Source organism: Polypterus senegalus, chromosome 6 (assembly GCF_016835505.1).
Source record: "Polypterus senegalus isolate Bchr_013 chromosome 6, ASM1683550v1, whole genome shotgun sequence".
In the NCBI taxonomy this organism is placed as follows: Eukaryota; Metazoa; Chordata; class Cladistia; order Polypteriformes; family Polypteridae; genus Polypterus; species Polypterus senegalus.
The window spans coordinates 125,963,374-125,978,678 of NC_053159.1; the positions used below are offsets into that span (position 1 = coordinate 125,963,374).

Sequence of the window (15,305 nt, forward strand, 5' to 3'; positions counted from 1 at the left end):
TCAACGTACCCCTCACCACACCCGTTGCTAAATTATTCCCTTATTAATTGTATATATGTATGCAGTGCGTACATTTCTGTCGGCCCTTCTGCGCAAGACATGCAAGAATGAGTGTCGCTGAACTTGTCACTTCTACACGCCAACCATACTGCAGTCTCTTGAGCACACAACGCCTATTTGTTCACTAAATTAAAAACAGTTTTCCGCCTCCAGTCTTCCCTCGCGCATTTTTCTCACGTGCATCGGTGCGGGGTGGCCGAGGTTTAATAGCATCGCGTGATTGGACAGGCGCACTGAGGATAGCGTGTGTACGTCACGCCTGCCTGCCTCTCCCTCTCTCTCTCTATGTCTGTGCCCACGCTTACAGTTTGTGGCTCAACAGCGCAACACTGAAAAACACACCGCGGCGGGGTTCTTCCCGTTAACCCCAGTGACCAGTCCATCCCCGAAGGTACTGTAAGGTATATCCGTAAGGTCACGATTTTATCGTTTCAGTTTCCTATGAAGTTATACAACTTCTTTTAAATAAATGAATCCAATTACAGTATTTTTTGTTTCTCCAAGACAGGGCCCTACGGTAAATCGGGGGCGACCTAGGCTGCAGTCTAGGCCAACATATTCATTAATCCGCCTTTGGACTCTCCAAACTGCCATTCATGCAAATTCATTCGCCATTTTTAATAATGTGTACTACGCAGCACGTCCATCCATCCATTATCCAACCCGCCATATCCTAACTACAGGGTCACGGGGGTCTGCTGGAGCCAATCCCAGCCAACACAGGGCGCAAGGCAGGAAACAAACCTCGGGCAGGGCGCCAGCCCACCGCAGGGTGCGCGCATACACACTAGGGACAATTTAGAATCGCCAATCCACCTAACCAGCATGTCTTTGGACTGTGGGAGGAAATCCATGCAGACACGGGGAGAACATACAAACTCCACGCAGGGAGGACCCGGGTAGCGAATCCCCAAACTGCGAGGCAGCAGCGCTACCCACTGCGCCACCGTGCCGCCCACAATACTATCCATTTGTTAAAATGTCTACGAGACCTCAGCTAGGACCTAATAAAGTTTGATTGAAAGCTCCTCAATCCAGAAAGCACCTCAGTCAGTTTGACTGTAAGCGAGCAGTTGTGCAATAGTTCCTACATAGAAGGGTCGAAGCAATGCAAATACATAAGGAACGCGCGTCGACAACAGAAAGAATGTGACAACATGAACGTATCGTGAAATCCTGGACATTTTAAACTATTTGGAAATCACGACCGTGTTAATTTTTAGGTACCTGAAAGAGGTCACGTCCAGTAAAAACAGGGCTAGTGGTCACACTGTTGACAATGCAAGAGGAAACTCCCACCAACACAGAAAAAACGTCAAAATTCCATACTTGCAACATCAGCTCACGGCACTGAAAATACAGAACAATGGACCCGTATTGCAGCAGCGCGTACATTGAGCCACCGTGGCTGAAAGAGGCACGGAAGCGTTTGATAATGGACGGTTCAGTGATCAGCGAATATCTGTTCCATTGACCTGTGTTCAAATTGAGGTCAAGTTAAACTATCCGAAAGGTACTCCGATTTCATACAGTACTCCAAAACGGCAACGTATATTATTTGTTGACTTCAAATTACAGGTGTTGCCGGCTCGTCTCATGCAATTTTCAGTTAAGGCTTTGTTTTCCAGCTTCCGCCATTTTGTAACACAATGAGCAAATTCACATGTTTATGTATTAAAATATGAACTGCAAAAAACAGACTGACAATTTTAAACCACATGCAGTGTATAGTAATCATATGTTGCTAATTTGTGTAAGGTGCAGCCTTTGCCTGTGATTAATGTTTTTTTAATTATTTCCAATTTTTTTACTTTTAAAGTTGTCATGACACTGTGCATTGACTGAGCAAATCATTAAGATTGCCTTTACACCTGCTTATCCATACAATTATGTAATTATCCAGTCATGTGGGAGCAGCACAATGCATAAAATCTTGCAGGTAACGGGTCAAGAGCTTCAGTTAATGTTCACATCGAACAGCAGAATGGGGAAAAATGTTATCTCGGTGATTTCGACTGTGGCCTGATTGTTGGTGTCAGACAGGTTGGTTTAAGAATTTTTGTAACTGCTGATCTCCTGGGACTTGCACACAACAGAGAGTTTACTCAGAAGGGTGCAAAAAACTGAAAACTTAGTGTGTGGCATTTCTCCAGATGGAAATGCCTTTTTAATGAGAGAGATCAGAGGATAATGGCTAGGCTGGTTCAAGGTGACAGAAAGGCCATGGTAACTCAGATAACCTCTCTGTATGACTAATGAGTAGGAGAGCATCTCAGAAGGCACATCACATCAAACCTTGAGGTGAATGGGCTACAACAGCAGACGATCATACCAGATTCTACTCCTGTCAGCCAAGAATAGAAAGCTGAGGCTGCAGTTAACACAGGTTCACCAAAAGTGAAACAGCCTAAGACTGGAAAAACATAGCCTGGTCTAATGAATCTCGATATCTGCTGAAGCACACTGGTGGTAGGGTCAGAATTTGGTGGCAACAGCTTGAATCGCTGCACCCAACCTGCCTTGTGTCAACACTGGTGGTGGTGTAATGGTGTGGGAAATGTTAACGTGGCACACTTTAGGCCTGTTAATACCAACCAGTTGTTAATGCCACAGCCTTTTTGAATAGTGGCGCTGAATTAGTTAATCTCTTTATGGTCAAAATGTGCCCATCTTCTAATGGCTACTTCCAGTCTAATAACGCATCATATTACAAAGCAAACGTTGTCTCAAACTGGTTTCATGTACATGACAATGTGGTCAGGGTTCTTCAGTGGCCTTCCCAGTTACCAGATATGAATCAAACCAACCACCTTTGGATGTGGAATAATGGAAGATTCACAATATGAATGTCAGTCAGTCATTTTCCAACCCACTATATCCTAACACAGGGTCACGGGATCCAATCCCAGCCACAAATCCCCAGGCCGGGCACACACACCCAGCACAATTTAGGATCGCCAATGCACCTAACCTGCATGTCTTTGGGAGGAAACCCATGCAGACACGTGGAGAACATGCAAACTCCACGCAGGGAGGACCTGGGATGTGAACCCAGGTCTCCTTACTGCGAGGCAGCAGCACTATCAGTGCACCACCATACCATCCCGTATGAATGTACAGCTGATAAATGTGCAGAAATAGTGTGATGCAATCAGATCAACACGGACTAGAATCTCAAAGGAATGTTTCCAACATCTTCTGGAATCCATGTCACAAAGAAGTGAGGCTGTTTTGAGAGCAGAAGGAGGCCCTACCCACTATAGTGGTCCTAATAATTTGCTTTAGTGCTATGGCTCATCTTGGAGAAAACGTGTATATTAGTTATTCACCTCTGATTAAAATTCTTGTCCCAAAGACATTATAGCCACTTTCGTTAAAAAGGGCCTTGCATTGACTTCTGCTTTTTTTTATCTAAATTTGTCACTTCTTTATTCCTAGCTTTCACTACTTAAAAAGAGTAGATCAAGACATTACATATTCTACATAAGTTAATTCTAAACAAAACAAGTTATAATATGGAAATATTTTACGAACCTGCCTTTAACAAAGATATGGCATATTCAGAAGCCACAAGTACAAGGGGCTAGTAACCAACCCTAGACAAGAAGCTAGGTTGTCTCAGACACACTAAGCCACAGAGCCTTGAAGAAGAATGCAGGGTACCCGGATTCAACACACACAAAGTAATGATAGGTACTACAGTACATGAATTAACCTCCAAAGGATATTGCCAAAGGACTTTGAAGCATGGTGTTTTCAAAGCGACTTGCAACTTATTAACAAGGGACAAAGCAACAAAACTGATCATCAAAGTGATGAGCTTAACAACAACAACAACAACATTTATTTATATAGCACATTTTCATACAAACAGTAGCTCAAAGTGCTTAAAACAAATTACAAGTGAGATATAATTCCTAAGTTACAGAAAACAAACAGCTAGCTGTTAGACTGAAATTCACAGAATAAGAGAGTCTTCAAATGCTTCTTGAACACATTGTGGGAGTCAGAATTTCAAATTGAGGTTGTCAGTTCGTTCCACCAGCTAACAGCTACATATGAAAAGAGTTTAGACTGAGATTTGACACTGCATAGAGGTGACACCATCCACTAGCAGAACTGAGTGTGTGAGTAGGAGCATAGGACCTCACAAATGTCTCCTTAATGCTTGCCTACAAAACAGTCAGTGGGAATATTTACAGGTGCTCACCCACTGACTATACTGTAGGCAAGCATTAAGGATTTGAACTTACAGGCAGCCAATGTAGTGATCGTAAAAGAGTACTAATATATGCCCACCTCTGCTGATTGAACATGAAACGTACTGCTTCATTTTGAATCATGTGCAGTTGCTTGGTGACACAGGCCAGTACTCCTGCCAGCAGAGATTTGCAGTAGTCCAGATGTGCCAGGACCAAAGCCTGGTCTGTCAGATATGGTCTGATCTTTAGGATGTTGTATGGAGTGAATCTGCACGACCGACAGGCCGAAGGAACCTGGAATGTGAAGGACAGCTTGTGATTAAGATGAATGTTATCTATATATTAAGTTTAAATACGTGGATCTTGGCTAAGGCAAAAATAAAGGTGGGCTAGCAATCCTAATATACGTCAAAGTAATTGTGAACTTGATTATTTGCTGCGATGGGATGGCATCTGTTCTAAGACTGGTCCCTGCCTTGCATGAGCTGATGCTGGAAAAAGTTTCAACTCCCACAAGGCCCGAACTAGATAAACATGTTAGTCAAATAAAGAGACTGCGTGTTTCATCTTCATGCAGGAAGTAAATGAGACAAGTTGCCTGGACCACTGAGGGAGTATGGCGATCAGCTTTTAAAAGTATATCAATACATTCATTTTCTGTACCGACTTCAGAGTTAGCATCAGGAAGGCTGGCAGCAGTTGGCAAAAAGCAGGAAAAATATCTTGGATGGGATACCAGTCCATGGCAAGGTTATAACCTCAGGCTGGCGTTATTCTGGGAGGATTCTGCATTTTCTTCCAGTGCCTACTTGGGTTGTTCTCCAAGAGGTGGGAGTTCCATTATTTGGCTATTGTGCACTGGCCCGTTGGTGGATGTGCACATAAATGTGCTACAACATTCGCTGTATTTATTAACATTACATTATTTATTTATTTGGTTATTTGCTAAGTAGAGGCTTTTATTGACTTGCAAGTCAGGTATGTACACTTAAGTCAAGCAAACAAGTGTGATTGTCAACAAGACAATGCATTGAATGTTCACATCGACATTATGATGCAAATTAATAATACTACTACTACTATTAATAACAACAATAATAATAATAATAATAAAAAAGTTTATTTATATAGCTTCTTTCCTGTGCTCAGAGTGCTTAGATGCATTTTAAAGTGTTATTGTTCAAAGTGATATTAGTTTGGCAAGAACTGTGGCACATTTCCCTATTATGCCTTAATTCATAATATATGTTCGGACTATTGTCCTGCCCACAAAGTTGGTTCCAATGTAGAGTGTTGTTATATCACTATTTCTCATGTTCTCTTTTGTTTGATGATTTTGGTTTTTGCATTTCCAGCTTCACAGAAATGTGCTTAATTCCTCATGGATTCATGAACAATACTGTGCTGGGACAGTTCTCAAGGGCAGATGTATAGCCTGACGCCAAGATATGCAGGCGGAAATGCGGCGCCTTGGGAATTCCACTAAATGTTTGCAAAGTCGGTTTGGATGAAGACTGACCACTGTGAAACTGACAGAGCTCCGCATTGCTAACCTCAATGTAGCTCGTCTTATGATTTATGCATGCTGCTTCCTAAAAATTCAATGAAAAGTTTTTTTTATACTATTTGTCGCTTGTCAGCAGAAAACAACAATACAGCATTTGTGGACCAGTGTGTTAACCTAAGGTCACAAGGCAGCATTTTTGTCAAGCAAGTATCCATTTTTTTCCCTTCCAGTTGTCTATTTTTTTTAGCTTATATTGTTATACTGACTTCTTGTCCATTGCTGTTTTTTTATTAGTTTTGCTGTATACAGTATACAGCTTTTGTGAAAATTACCCAGCTGGGTTTCCTGAAAGGTTCATGCATTGCACATCCTTAAGACTTTTATTAACACTTTTTTTTTCATTTCTCTTCACTGCACCACATAAAAATAATATTTTTAACCTTTTTAAATAATATGCATTGTTTGGATACAGTACTTTAAAATATTAGTTTAGCAGTGTGCTGCCACAACAACTTCTATAGCGGTTTTCTTAGACCGTTGGTAACTCTTAACCAAGTAATTAGATCCCACAGAGAGCATTTCCCTAAAGGCCACCTTCTTCAGTCTGACAACTTCATCTCTGATGTCCACTATCAAGTCCCACGGTTGATGTCATGAGATGTCCCAACTGCTTTATGACCACATCTTTTAGCAACCACTTCCACAACTGAGGTCTTGAACAGGGTTCATTAGACTCAATGTCCCTGAGCTCACTCTGCACAAGGCAGAAGGTCTTTCCAAGATAAGAGTTGAACTCATTACAAATGTAAGTCTCAAACAGATGATACCAGGAAATCCAAATTGCTCATCTAGGCTTCTCTGGACAATCTGGCCTATGGCCCTTGCTTTGAATCCAACTCACCACCAAGTTGTTTATCAATTGACAGCTCTGACCCACTCTTTACCTGAGTGTCCAAGACATTTGGTCTCGGGTCAGAAGACATAACTACAAAGTTTATCATCAACCATTGGCCCAGAGTGCTCTGGTGCCAGTTACATGTATAAGGCTCCTTGTGTTTGAACATGGTGTTTGTTATGGACAATCCAAGACTAGCACCAAAGTCCAATAACAATTCACCATTCTGGTTCAGATCTAAGAGGCTGTTTCTCCCAGTAGTACCCCTCCAAGTATTTCTGTTATTACCAACGTCAGTACATAAGTCACCTAGTAGGACTTCCAAGTCAGTGGGTAGCACCCTTTCAAGTACCTCATCCATCTTCTCAAGGGAAGCTAAATACTCTGAACAGGTGGTTGGTACACACACATAAACAGCTGCCAGTGTTTTCCTCCCTGCAACTTGTAGATGCATTGAAGCAACCCTCTCGTCAACTGGAGAGAATTCCAACTGCCCAGCCCTCAGCTGGAGGCTTGTCGGTATCCTTCCTGAGGTCTTTCACACATAGGAACTCCAGAGTAGGAGAGAGACCGCCTGATCAAAAAGTTTAGTTCCAGAACCCATTCTATGTGTGGAGGTAACACCAATTATATATACGTATCTGGTACCTTTCCACCTCCTGCACCAGCTTGGGCTCCTTACCTGCCAGAAAGGTAATGTTCCAAGTTCCCAAAGCCAGTCTCCATTGCCAGCGTCTAGCCCATTTAGGCCATTCCTGTCTGTGTCGGCCATTAAACTGGCATTGCGTCCAGACTTCACCCTTCACCTTGCAGGTGGTGAGCCCACAAGAGGGCTCCATATCATCATAATTTCAGGATGAGTCCAGCCAGGTTATGTGGGTTGCCTGAACACCACCTCCAAGCCTGACTTCTGAAGTGGGTCCCGGTAACCCTATCTATCCCAGGCAGGGTACACTGTTGATTAATTAGCATGTTTGTGAGGGTCATTGTGAATTGTACTTTGACATTTCAACCCAAACCTGTTTGCCAAGGGAGACTTTACCAGGAGCACAAAGCCCCACACACCTAGCTGTAAGCGTCATTACGGTGCACAAGTCCCACTATCATGTCAAGGTGACAGTGGCATCTAATAATACTCATGTTAAATGCAGTCTACTATATTTCCCTGAGTGGATTCCACAATTTAATATATGACAATGTTCACATAAATCCCAAAGGCGTTATATTGGAACTTTTTTTTACTGGGTTTTTTTTTTATATACTGAGTTAATTCCCAAGGGGAAATGGTCTTTTCACATGACCTTTGGGGGCCAGAGCTCAGGGTCAACCTTTGTGCAGTGCCCCAAAGCACTTTCTGAGATCATTTGGGATCTTCTGGGGACTTTCTAGGAAGGTCACTCATCTAATGGTTTAGTGACATTTAGGTTTGCACAAGAAAAGTAAATAAACTTGTGCACATGTCTACTTGTACCTGCACGTTCTCCATTCCTGATAATAAAGGAGGAAACTAAATGAAAAGCCAGACCATAAAGGCTAAACTGATGTAGGTCTTCCAACTTTCAGTCACTGTCTTGCCATTTTTTATTTATTTTGTAACTCTACAAAGGACCCTCTGATAATATATTTTATTAAAAACTGTTGTTAATGCATGCTTGACTACTGAGCAAAGGAATCCAGCTGCAAGTTATATTCAATTTGTTTATTCATTTTTGTTCAGGTAACAACTTTTCACTGTTCCTTAATTCAGTTCTTATGCTTTCTCAACTGCGACCTTTTTAAATTTAATTCTTCTTGTCATGCTTCTGACAGTTATCGCTAACGCTTGAAATTATAATTGACAATGCCATGGGAAAACCAAACACAATATAGATAAAGGCACCGCTGGGATTCGAACCCAGGATCTCCTGTTTACTAGACAGGCGCTTTAACCATCTAAGCCACGGCGCCACCCCACGCTAGTAAATGTCGGCTTCACACACCCCATCGGTGTAATAAACGTATACCAGGGCGTTTGAAGCGATTGTATTTGGCTCATGCAAAGAAACCGTGGCCATATTTTAATAAGAATAAAAGTTTAGTGTTAATTTAAATTTAATCTTAATTAAATTCTTCTTAAACCATGACCTATTAATCCGCTTTATATTACTGCATAAATTAGTTACATACAAAGCAACGATTAAATAATATAATGATCGACTTCCTGTGTTTCTGTATAGGATCTGCATGCTCTCCCCATGATGAAATATTTTTCAGGTGCTAAACCTGACCCCTTGTGATAAGTATGTGAGAGCGAAACTGATGGATTATTTAAAAAAAATGACCAAGCTGTGAAAACCGCCTGTACGCCTGAAGCCGACAATCAACCGGAAAGGGGGGTTGTATGTACCCGAACTGAATCAATGTCCAGATTTATGATATCTTAAAATCTGTAAAGCTTTTAAAATATTTAAAAAGTTATTTTAAGACATCTCTAAACATGACTGTTCTTAGTGTGGTACCTACTGATTCTACTCGATTATTCAATCCATGTTTTTATTGGTCACGCAGTGCTTGTCCCGGCAAGCAGCTTTAAACTGATTCAGTCAAAGGCTTGAACAGCCGGATCGTTACACAAATACAGGGAACAGACGCACGGGGGCGATTCTAACACGCAAAGTTACTCGATGAAGCGCTGGTGACGGAGGCTTGAAGTTTTTTTGTTTTTTTTATTATTATCCCGGGGTCGTGACAAGAAAATAGTTACAGTTTGCCCTTGAGACCTGGGTAATGAAAGAAAATTCATACTGGATTTTAATTACGTTCAGAAAATAATGTGCCTGTGGTACGCGCACCCGTGTGTTAAGTGACTAGTCAAAACGATACTGAACAAAACCGATGACACCAAGTGCTCCGTTTCCATGTTATGAAGGGCCTGCTGGATTATATGATGTATTTTCTGCAAAAATGGGAAGGAAAATTAAAATTATAAAATGCAAATGCAGTCTCTCTTTTGTCATTTATTTTTCAAAGTCTACGGGCAATAATGCTGCAAAAAATTAAAATAAGATGAAATAACACCATTTGCAATTTCAATATTAGCCTGAACAGACATGAAGCTGTAAAAATGAAAAGTAAAACCCAAATAAACACTGACGCTACCTGCTGCTCGTTGACTTTTCATTTTCCACTTTGCATTTTTATTTTTAGGTTCTCAACATGCAAATATATTTTAATTTATGACGGTTAATGGGCGGTGCTTTGCAGTTCGATTTCCCACAATTCTTTGCCCTCACCTTCGTACTGCGAGCATCACAATGAAACCATCCATCAATTCTCCAGCCCGCTGAATCCGAACACAGGGTCACGGGGGTCTGCTGGAGCCAATCCCAGCCAACACAGGGCACAAGGCAGGAACCAATCCCGGGCAGGGTGCCAACCCACCGCAGTCACAGTGAAACCGTCCCAGAAAATGTAAACAATGTAGGCCTGAGGTAGTTAGTATTAATTACAGTGTTTAACATGAACAGAATTAACCCTTGTTACGTTATAATTTACACTGAAGTTAAAAGTTTGTATTTTTGTTGTTTTGAAGTATTATGTAATAAATTTACTCCACAAAAGATTTAACCACCTCCTATAATTTCGCCCCATTCCCATGTAGTTGATTGACGACTCGATCGAACTCTTTATTGTTATAACTTTTAAAAAATAAGATGATACAGTAGAATTTTCTACTTGTATTTAATCACTTTTTCAAAATATGGTGCTACGGTAATTGTTATTTAATTAACTCTATGAATACCTTCCATAATCTATCATTTTCATTTACTTCATGTTTCTTTTTCTATCATTTTATTTTTTTAATCCACCTCACTAAGAAATATATGAGTGACAAATATGAACTGTTTTATTTACCAATTAACTTCATATTTATAAACAAAAAATAAAATTTAAACAATCCAAAATACATTTTCTGACCATTCTAGAAATATTGAACATTTCATTCAAAAATATAATTCCAAAATATGCTTGAATAGGTGTAAAGCTATTTTTGAATTGTGTTATATTTGTATATTATTGTTTCATATTATGTTTATATTGCTATGTGTATGTGACCAATTAATCATTTCTATGAAATTAACTTCATTTTGACTGGAATCCCCTGTAATGTCTATAGCTCATCAATCTTAGTAATCTTATTATTATTAAGATATTAAGATCTGTGCACAGTATATGAAATGAAAGCAGAATTGTTGTAGAAGTATTGTTTTTGTGTATATAATGATTACAGTCATTTAACTCTGTTTAACTTTGAAAATGAGTAAATCATTAAAGTCAAATTTCTTGATGGGGTCATCTGTTGTTTTGGTGACAAGAATGGAGGGAGTGTGGGATGTGGTTAAAGTTAAAGTTTAAAGTAGTGTTCCAGTCCTTTTCATTTTATAATTTTAATTTTCGTTTGCTTTTTTGCAGAACATACAGTGCCTCCTATAGCTGGGTTCATTATGTTTTGTAGCTATGGTTTTCTTGAGTGGCAAACTAATTTGCTGTCTATATGTCTATACTGTAAAGGACACCAAGAATGGAGAAGAAGGGCAGACCAAAAGATAAATCATGACCACTTATAATATGTGACGTTATATAACGGTAAAAAATAACCAAAACTGTTGAGAAGCTATAGTGATGACTGTGAGGATAAGACACCAGTTTTAGTTCTGCATTCTTTGAATCAGGATGGGAGCAGGAAGCTGCAGGAAGCTAGTGAGAAAAGTGCTTTACTTGAACGTCTGTTAACCTGGCAGCCCTGCGGCCATTATTTATGAAGCTGTGTCACTGGGACCATTATTGGAAGAGCCTTTAAGACGCTGACTTTAGACACGTATCTTGTACTATTTTTCTGCCTAATTAAAACTTTACATTTGACAAAAGTTACCAAGAGACCCTGAAGATCATGGTGAGGGAATCCCATCTGCTTGGTTGCTTAACAAGTGAAGTTAACTCTTGTCCTCCCTTACCAAATTTACAACAGAAGGTTGGTGCCTTTTGTAACAAACCACACGCAGACATGCAGCAATATGTCCTGTAAGAATTAAGCAGTCATCACTAAGATTCCAAAAGTAATATTCACAAAAATTGGTAGCATTGTGCTTGTTGATGAAAAGCTCCATCAGCAGCCACATCTCTGTATAATAATAAAAAAAAAATCCAGGGACGAGATGAAACCTTTAAGCCTGGGAAGAGACGTGAGTTTCTCAGAGACATCATTTCATGTCCTGCAAGATGAGACTTTGTGCCAAGAGATTTAACAACACCCGGGGCCGGAAATAAAAGCCAAAGAGCAGATGACAAAGTAGAACATTGTAAAAAATTCAAAAACGTTGGCACGATGCACATGCAGAGCAGGTTAGAGATAATGAAAGTACTAACATTCGAGAGTCTCAAAAAAATTATAGTAAAGATTCCATTAGCGCAACCAAATGGAAATTATTACTCGGTAAAATAGCGGAACAGCGAAAAGAGAATATATTGTTTGGATTTAAACTTTAAGTCGGAGACTTGTAGATCGTCTAATTCATGTTGCCATCAGGGAAAAGTAGCGTTTCTTTCCAATGAAGAGGCGTATCCGTATTTGTTGTTTGGTGAAAGTAAATCCCCATACGCGACTGGCAGAGACGTGAGGTGGCTGGTGTGTAGCGCAGACCGGGGGGATTGGCGAGCAAAGTGAGCAGAAGGCAAAGCCCCCTACTTTATATTAAAACTAAGCTGCTGCTTTCAAGAGCTGTGCTAATGGCTGATTGTACGCAATGACATGCACTTCTTTATTACGTACCATGAGTGACCCTTTCTATTTAATTTTTTTTTTCTGGTGGCACATGGTTCTATATAATTGTGGAACTGAGTTTTATAGGAACTTTATAAACACATTTAGATGTTATTGAACCACTTTTGAATTGGAGTAAAGACCAAACAGTATAAAAGTACAGATGCCTACCTGCAATTTTTTTTTTTAGTTCTTCTCCTCTTATAAATAAGAATGTTTCTTTTTACTGACATATTCATTGGTAACCATGAAGTGTTTTGAGAGGCTAGTCTTGGCCGCCTGAAAACCCCTCATCATATGACCCTCTCCAGTTCTACTGTGGATGCCATATCATCTACTTATCATCTGGCCCTGTCCCATCTGGGCAGAAGAAACACTTATGGTAGAGTGTTGTCCATAGACTTCCATTCAGCCTTCAGTGTCATTATCCCCCACTAGCTCATAGGGAAGCTGAGTCTGCCAGGCTACAGCACTTCCCTATACAACTGCAGAGAGACCCCAGACAGTGCACATCGGAAACCCACCTCCAGCACCATCACTCTTAGTAGTAGTGTCCCGGGCTGTGTACAGCTCTAACACCATCATTATATTTGCTGACACAATGATGGTGGGTCTCATCAGCAATGGGCATAAGTCATGTAACTAAATGGAGATATGATGATTGGCAAACTAGTGCAAGTGCAATAATCTGTCTCTTAAAGTGGACAAGATGAAAGAGATACATTTTTTTTTTTACTTCAGAAAGGCACATGCTGCCCTCATCTCAGTGCACATTGAGGTCTCTGCTGTGGAATTGCTCAAGAGCGACATATTCCTCGGTGTGCACCTGGCAGCTGACCTTACTTGGTGAATTAACTCCTCGTCTATATAGTCGAGAAGGTGCAGCAGTGTCTTCACTTGCTTCCGTGGCTGAGGAGAGCAAGCCATCCTCTGCCCCTTCTCTCCATGTTCTACAGGGTCACCAGTGAGAGCATTTTGACAAGCTATGTTACCATTTGGTTTGAGAACTGCAGTGTGTCTTGACAGCCTGTGAGGTCCTACAGCAGATGCACACAGGGCCGGATTTAGACTTGATAAGGCCCTAAGCTATTTGAGACATGGGGCCCTTTATAAGTCCAGATATTCTATGTAAGTGCCAAATATGATTTGTTTTGGGGGTCCCCAAGAAGGCGGGGGCCCTAAGCTATAGCTTGTGTAGCTTATACGTAAATCCTGCACTGGATGCACACAGCAGAAAAGATAACTCGGTCCCCTTTATTCTCCATTAAATGCATCTTTGTCAAATGTTGCATCTGTAAAGCCCACAGAATTTTGGAGGAGCACTCACAAAGTCTGTTTATCCAAGTTCTATCTGCTAATTTCTGCAGCCCCTTGATTGTCTGGATCCTGAACTCGGTGCTACCTGTCTCATCACAGAAGAACTACTGAGACATTTACTCAAAGCAGAAACCTTAAGAACCTTTAAGAAGAATCTGGAAGATCTATTGGGATAGCTTAGCTATTAGCTAAACGAACGGGCTTGATGATCTTGATTATCAAAGTTCTTTCTTATATTCTAGCAGTTTATACATCATTTTTCGTATTCATTTTGTTATCTATTATCCATCCACCCATTTTCCAACCCGCTGAATCCGAACACAGGGTCACGGGGGTCTGCTGGAGCCAATCCCAGCCAACACAGGGCACAAGGCAGGAACCAATCCTGGGCAGGGTGCCAACCCAGCGTAGGTTATCTATTATGTATTATTTATTTATTCTGCACTTGTCCCGTGTTGAAGTATATCTCGATCTGCCGTCTTGGGGAATGTTGTGTAATACTGTATGTGGATGGAGTGACAATACAGCCTTTTGACTTGACGCTTGGATAGCTCTGTGTGAAAGCCCGTTTTTATTGACATCTGTTAATCCCAAATGAAATATTGATTACATTTTGTGAGCATTAACTGAATATGAACATAATGTCCCCCATAAATATGTACGTTGAGGAAATTTTTAAGGGAAAATGTAATTGAAGCTTGAATTGATGTTTTCTAGACAGGCACTTCAACCAACTACACCGCTGCACCTTCAGCTGCTGTAGTTAATTAATGGACAGAATCTGTTAGTTTCCATTTATGTTAGCCAGTTTATATTGTGTTTCCTGTGTGTTTTAACAAATAGTTGTTGTTATATGTACTATAATATAATCAATACATAGCTTGCATTTTACCTGAGAATTCGTTCACAGCGCTCTGCGGCTGCACTCAGCGAAAAGCGCTCCAGAAAAATCACTCGTATTGTATCGTATTGTGTTTCAGTAGACACGTGCGCGAGCCCCACCCCTGTGCGCGCGCGCTCACGTCTCAGTCTCTGGGTGTTTATACTGTACTTAACGCGTGAATCGTCCGAGCAGACTGGCACGGCAAAGCGCATGCGCTGTCACTGACCAAAAACCGTATTTAAACGTGTGGCGGCGAATCCGATCGGCGCGTTGAAGATCTGTATGTCAGTAGGTGACAGTTTCCGTATAACTAACAATGTAATAGCACATGAAAGTGAGGCTCTGCTGTTGAAAGAAGGGTTGTGCCTGCTATTACTGACATTATGAGTTAAAAAATGAGACGGTAGAATGTCAGAACTATTGAAGTGGCAAAGAGAGGGCAAGAATAATATCTCCGTGAGTGGCTGACCTACATGACGAAGAGATGCACTTCAAATATTTTCGAATGTCTACCTTGCGCTTTGGTGACCTGTTGCGTTATATGCAACCCTTTGGACATCGTTTTGATCCCCGCGTAAGCAGCCTCTGCTAGAAATTCATCATTTAGAATTCACGGCGCCGCAATCTGCATTGCCGCGTTG

General features: G+C 40.8%; 1 non-coding gene across 1 annotated transcript; it reads right to left on the reverse strand.

The window, feature by feature from the left end:
- Positions 1-8,537: 8,537 nt before the first annotated feature.
- trnat-agu lies at positions 8,538-8,611 on the reverse strand. Its single transcript has one exon. It is a non-coding gene; the product is annotated as a tRNA-Thr (tRNA).
- Between the last annotated feature and the right edge of the window lie 6,694 nt (positions 8,612-15,305).